Raw genomic sequence first — 6977 nt, 5'->3', positions numbered from 1 at the left:
AAAAAAAGAAAAGAAAAGAGAGTCAGTGGTCAAGTGAATACAATCTGGATTTTGGTCAAAATAAGCCGATCCAGCTTCGGCAATGTCTTAAATCGTTCTTGTCGAGATAGCCTTAGAGTATTTTTCAATTGTCGAAAGGCTATTTTCGTAAAAGAACGGACAAGTTTGTGAAGGGTCATAAAATAATCCTCCCCGGCCTCAAGATTCATGTGAAATTGGGAAGGGGCCACATTTGCAAAAACAGTCACTTGGCTAAAATTGGCATATAGGGGAAGAAATCATGGTCCTTTGATTTGTTTTTTTCTTCAAAAACCTGTTTACAAAAGGGTCCATTAGAGTCAACCCTAACCTTAACCTTCTACTGGAACAAATGAATACCATTCAGGATCCGCCATAAGTGGTCAGGGAACAGGCTCAGTTGCACTTGTGTATATGGTGGAGTGATCTAAACGAAGATGGTCAGAAATGGGTGAAAAAGCAATTGGGTGCCCTTATAAACATTTTTGAGATCAAACCACGGGAAGATCTGATCAAGGCTTTGGTAACTTTCTAGGATCCTATCCACAATGTCATTCGTTTCTCGAATTTTGAGATCACCCCTACTTTAGAGGAAATGCCCGGGTACATTGAATTTGGACGGGATTTGAGGAAGCAACAACTTATATTTCCAAGGGCTCCGTCGGTGCACAAGTTCTTTGACCTCCTGAATATTAGTAAACAGACGAATAAATAGCGTGTGAGCAACGGGTGTTGTGCTTTCCATTTCTTATACTTCAGGTTCGGGCACTCTGCTGGTTTTGAAACGCATGAAAAAGGTCTGAGCAACAACAAACAAGATAAGGGCCTTTGGCAAATTCATAGCCGGTTCGCATTTATTGTGGCATTTTTGGGGATAATGGTTTTCTCAAACGAGAAAGGGACAGTGAACATTCGTATGGCTAGAATTGCACAAATCCTCACTACCAAAGAAGATCATACACTTGCCCCGTTGGTGCTGGCGGATATTTATCGAGCATTGACTTTATGCAAAGTAGGGGCACAGTTCTTTGAAGGTTGCAGCATCCTTCTGCAAATGTGGTTGATCGAGCACCTTCGCCATCACCCCAAATTCATGAGTTATGGTACGAGCATGGGTAACTTTATCGCCAGCTACGGGGAGAGGGTAAAGGATTACAACGCACCAGAAGGGTTTGAAACATGGGTCTCCCACTTGAAAGTTCTTAATGCAGGTCAGGTCGAGTAGACTATAGGATGGCTCCCGAGGACAGAAGCCATATATATGACTGCTACCAAGGGTTACCTAAGGTTAATGGGTGTAAGAAGTATTCAGCCATATGCACCGCAGAGGGTCTTGAGGCAATTGGGAAGGTATCAGATTGTTCCTGAAGATGAAGATCTAAGCACCAAGGTCATAGAGTTACATCCAGAAGCTGCATTGCCCGAGGCTGTAGTTCAACAGGATTGGAATAGCTGCCGGTACCTAAAAATGGCACCCAGGTACCAGACATCTCCAAGGGGGAAGTAGATCCAAACTATGCTACTTGGTTTGAGAAAATGCCTTGTGTAAATAACGAGCCAGAGCCCGAGAGGCCCGCCAAAAGGCCTCATGTTCAAGCCTTTGATGATAAAATTCAGGAGAGGTTAACTTGAGGGGAGAAGGAGAAGGAATATAAGGTCACCATCCACAATCTACGAGAAGAGTTGAGAAAAGTCATCTTCAACAATGATTTACAGGAAAAGAGGCCGAGGGAGAGAGGAGAGGATTGGTGCGAGAAAATGAAGCTCTCAGAGCCCAGGTTCGACAGTTGAAAATTGAAGACGAGAACCCAGGCCGAAGCAGGAAAGATGAAAGGCTCATTTATAACTTTACCCAAAAGGTACGTAACTATGAATATGACATATAGAAAGCTGAGTCTGAACTAGCAAACGCACAAGCAAGGTTGGCTAAAAGTGTCGAAAAGCGTGCAACTTTCGTTCAAAAGATAAAAGAAAGATATGAAAGAGTGGTCACAGGTTGGGAAAAGGCAATTGGCAACCTCGAGGGTGAAATGGATAAACAAGCCAAAAATTTTAAGGCTGAAAAAGAACACTGTTACGCCTTAATGGCACAGTTGGAAGAGGACTTGCGGCACTTGCAAGAACAAAAACACGCTGCCACTCAGGTCTTAGAGGCTAGATCCCGTCAGATTGGTGGGCTGTTGCAAGAGAAGGGTATTATGAGAGAGAGAGAGAGTTCAAAGGATTGCTGACTACATTACCATGAAGTGCAGTGCATGTGAGGACATGACGAGGTCCATGTTTTTCACCACTGTAATGATCTTCGTCCGTCAGATAATAGAAGAACTCTATCGGATCCAAGATGACATGGCAAGTAGGCCCGCTACAAGACCGGTTGGTGTTCCTAGGGCAGGGTTCGAGGCACTAATGTATTCGTGATTTTCATTTGAGTCTGTATTTTCTTCTGGAGTCTGTCATTTGTTTTTGAGTCTGTTTGTCTTTTGTTGATAGCTTATTTTGGAGTCTGTATTTCATCTTTGCATCAGAGTTTGTTAGTTTCTTTTGAAGTTTGTTAGTTTTGAGTCTTTGTAATGAAAGCGTTTGCTTTTTATGAAAATTGAAAATCCCAAAATATTTTATTATTTACTTTAACACTTATTTCCCAGAACTATGCTCGGTCTGATTCATGCGGGGTCATGATATGTAGGCAATCTCCATAGGATTCCACCATAACCAAAAGAGAAAAAAAAGAAAAAAAAGAGCGGAAAAACAAGAGAGAAAAAGAAAAGAAAAGAGTGAAAAATAAGAAAACCAAGAGAAAGAAACAATGGCAAAACAAGAGGGAAATGCGAGGATAAAAACAAAGAAAAAGCAAAGGCCAGAATGAAAAAGAGAGAAAAAGGGGGAAAAGAGAAATTGCAAATGGAAATAAGGAAAAGCCGGGATGACGCAAGCAGCCGATCAAATGCATAATAGAAACGGTTAACTGCTTAGGTACATTCATTACCCAAAATGTATGGTTACCAATTTGTTAAAGCCCTAATCACTAACAAGGTTGTTGTTGATATATTGAGTTCAGGAAGGTGGTTAGTTGATTGGAATTCTGGCAACTCATTCCTACAACACCCGATCAAATGATAAGCTGAACATGGCCAACCAAGAACTAGAGGCTAGTATTGTTGATCCGTCAAAAGAGGTGGAAGAATTGGATGTAACGCGATGAAGGAAGAGATGTATAAGTTAAAGTAGCAAATGGCTGAAATGTACCAGGCCTGGGCAAAGGGGCATCCACCACCGGTTTATCCCACTAACCCTGCTTATATCCCACCATCGGCCCAACCTCAGGAGCCTCCCACTGTGAACTAATCTCCATCATTTCCCCTCTACCAACAATGCTATGGAACCACTTCCCATACTTCTCAAGCTCCACAGCCCAAACAAGTCCCATACCCTCCTCCACCAGTCACTCCCGTTTTTGTGACACCTCCACCTACTGCATTACACCGATTTTCCAGTGAACCTCTGTTCCAGACTCACGACAACCAGTATTATCCCACTGAACCCACCTTCAAAGTTCCGGAACCATACTTTTACACCCCTCATCTTGATCTCCCGGCAAAGACCGAGAAGCCACCCAAAAATCCCGAACATGAGGAGATGATCAGAAAGGTCAAAAGCTTGGAACAATCGTTCATAGATATGAGGGGGTTGGGAGGTCAAGTAAGTGTGGCCTATAAGGATTTATGTATGTTCCCAGATGTTCAGCTACCAGCAAGATTCAAGATGCCTAAGTTTGATCTGTACGACGGGCATGGTGACCCAGTAGTACACTTAAGAGGATTTTATAGCAAGATGAGAGGGGCAGGCATTGGAATGGTATACCGGACAAGATCACAATAGGTGGTACACATGGGATGATTTAGCCCAAGCCTTCACCTGCCATTTTCAGTACAATCTTGAAATTATCCCAGACCGTCTGTCATTGACGAAGATTGAGAAAAATCCTGGTGAGAGTTTCAGGGAATATGGATTCCGTTGGAGGGAGCAAGCAGCGAGGGTTGACCCTCCGATGAAAGAAAGCGAGATGGTTGATTATTTCTTGAAGGCCTTGGAGCCCACTTATTTTGGTCACTTGGTTTCAGCAGTGGGCAAGTCCTTTAATGAGGTTGTAAAAATGGGAGGCATGGTTGAGGAGGGACTCAAGTCCAACAAGATCATGAGTTATTCAGAAATCAAAGCAACCACCCAGGTCATTCAAAACGGTACTGGAGGTGTACTTGAGAAAAGGAAGAAAGAGGATGTTGCGACAGTTGAGTTAGGAGCTTGGGTCGGATCTAGGGGCCCTTTACGTTACTACAACCAACCTCGACCCTATCACCAGAATTACCCCCACACCTCATATAGCCCACCACAACACTATTACCCACCGCCAGATCCCAATTGTTTTGTCCAACATGCACAAATATACACTCAACCTCCTGCTCACGCGCAATGGTGTGCGCCAGGCCCACAAAGTATCTACCCAGCTCCATAAAATGCCTATCCACCCCCAAGAGCCTACCAAAATCCCCCTAGAACAGGTTTCCGGCCCAATCAGGCCACCAAGAATGAGAGGTTGCAGAAAAAGAAGACTTTCAATCCATTGGGAGAATCCTATACCAGTTTATTCCGCAGGTTGAGACAATTGGGTATGCTGAGTCCAATTGAACCAAAATTTCCAAATCCTCCCCCGAGGAATCTTGATTACTCCGTGAGCTGCGAATATTGTTCTGGTGCCCCGGGGCATGACACAAAGAAGTGCTGGCAATTGAAAACAACCATTCAAGAGCTTATTGATACTAATCGGATCGAGGTCCAAGCTCCGGAGGCACCTAATATCAACTAGAACCCATTGCCAGCTCATCAAGAGACGAATATGATTGAGATAGTACATAAGGAAGGGGAGCCTAAGAAGCCTTCGCAAACTGTCATGATGATTCGGTCCAGTGAAGCTAGGCCGTTCAAAAAGTCAACAAGTGAGAAGTCTGCGATCAAGTTGAATAGGGAAAATAGTGAACCATCTGTGGTGGTCAAGAAGGGTTCCTCAAGTGACGTTGCAAGGAAACATGAAAGAAAAAAATTGGTTGTGCCAGGAGTGGCGAACAAGCCAGTTGTAATTGTGGAAGGTGCCCGCATAGACCCGGTCATTATCAAGCCGATAACTCAATTACCAATAGTCAACAGCAGGGCAGTCCCGTGGAATTATGAACGAGTGGCAGTGACTTACAAGGGGAAAGAAGTTAAAGAAGAAGTATGTGAGACCCATGGCTTGACTCGATCGGGGAGATGCTTTGCCCCCGAAGAGTTGAGAAAAGCTAAAAGCTCTAAAGACAACCCAGTGCTAGTGAAGAAAACTATGACTGAGGAAGAAGCAGAGGAGTTCTTGAGAAAGATGAAAGTGCAGGATTATTCCATTGTGGAGCAGTTGAGGAAGACACCGGCTCAGATTTCATTATTGTTATTATTGATCCATTCAGACGAGCACCGTCGGGCTTTGATGAAGATCCTGAATGAAGCCCACGTTCCTGACAAAATCTCAGTAAACCACTTGGAAAAGATAGCTAACAAGATATTTAAGGTGAACAGAGTCATTTTTTCTGATAATGAGTTACCCATGGAGGGTACCGAGCACAATAGAGCCCTCTACCTGACAGTGAAATGCGAAGATTCTGTGGTTACTCGGGTACTGATTGATAATGGTTCCAACGCGAACATCTTCCCTCTCTCCACTCTGAACAAGTTGAAGGTGGATGATGAAAGAATTCAAAAGAACAGTATCTGCGTTCGGGGATTCGACAGTGGAGGGAAAGATTCAGTCGGGGACATAGTGCTTGAGCTTACAATAGGGCCAGTTGAATTTACTATGGAATTCCAGGTGCTTGATGTGGCTATTTTTTACAATCTGTTGTTAGGTTGACCCTGGATTCATGCTTCCAAAGTGGTCCCATCCACTCTGCATCAAATGGTCAAGTTTGAATGGGATAGACAGGAAATTATTGTGCACGGCGAAGATAATTCGTGTGTTCTCGGTAATGCCATTGTTCAGTTCATAGAATTCGAATATGACAAGGGGCCATGGGTTTATCAGGTTTTTGACACGGTATCGGTAGAGAAAATTCCAGAAGGAAAGTGCGTTCCAACCCTGAGGGTAGCTGCGGCATCGGTCATGGTAGCTACCGAAATGTTGAAAAATGGTTTTGTACTGGGAAAGGGTTTGGGCGCATCTCTGCAAGGTATCGTACAGCCGGTGTCTCTCCCCAAAAACTTGGATACATTTGGTTTGGGGTTCAATCCCACAGCTGTGGACGTGAAAAGATCTAGAAAGTTGAAACAGAGGGCCTGGGACCTCCCAAAGCCCATCCTACGGCTCTTCAGGTCATATGTTAGGCCTGGCACCAAGAAACACCCAGTGCCAACAGTTCCCGGTTCAGTGGTTGATGTAGATAGAGATTTGATTGAAAAGTTCGAGAGGTTATTCACCGATGTGAACATGTTAGAAGCTGGAGAGGGTTCGAGTAAAATGGATGTGCAGTTTGTTGGGCCCCGTGCAAAGATTAACAATTGGGAAGCTACTCATCTCCCCACCAGGAAGGAGTTTTGGTAGTTTGTTTTGATTTCCTTTCAGTTTATCTGGATTATTCCAGGGTTGTTTTTCAGATTCTAGGTTCCGTCCGTTTGGATGTATAAACTTTGTTATCTTTAATTTCAATGAAATGCAATTTCCCTTTTTCTTCCTTCCTGATAGTTTTATTTTTGTTTTTCTTCTCTTCCTTGTACAGTTCTTTTTATGCTGGCTTAAATGATATGACATGCATGAGGAATCTCTGGCCCAGTCTTAAAAGCCAATCTAATTCTGAAATAGTAATTCAAGAAATAGAGCGTGATGGTGAACCGGAATACGACGAGGATGAGGCATTTGAAGAGATTAGTAAAGAACTAAG

The sequence above is a fragment of the Nicotiana tabacum genome, chromosome 1 (assembly GCF_000715075.1).
Source record: "Nicotiana tabacum cultivar K326 chromosome 1, ASM71507v2, whole genome shotgun sequence".
Taxonomy (NCBI): Eukaryota; Viridiplantae; Streptophyta; class Magnoliopsida; order Solanales; family Solanaceae; genus Nicotiana; species Nicotiana tabacum.
The sequence above is the reverse complement of the archived record's forward strand: the minus strand, read 5'-3'. Positions refer to the sequence as shown.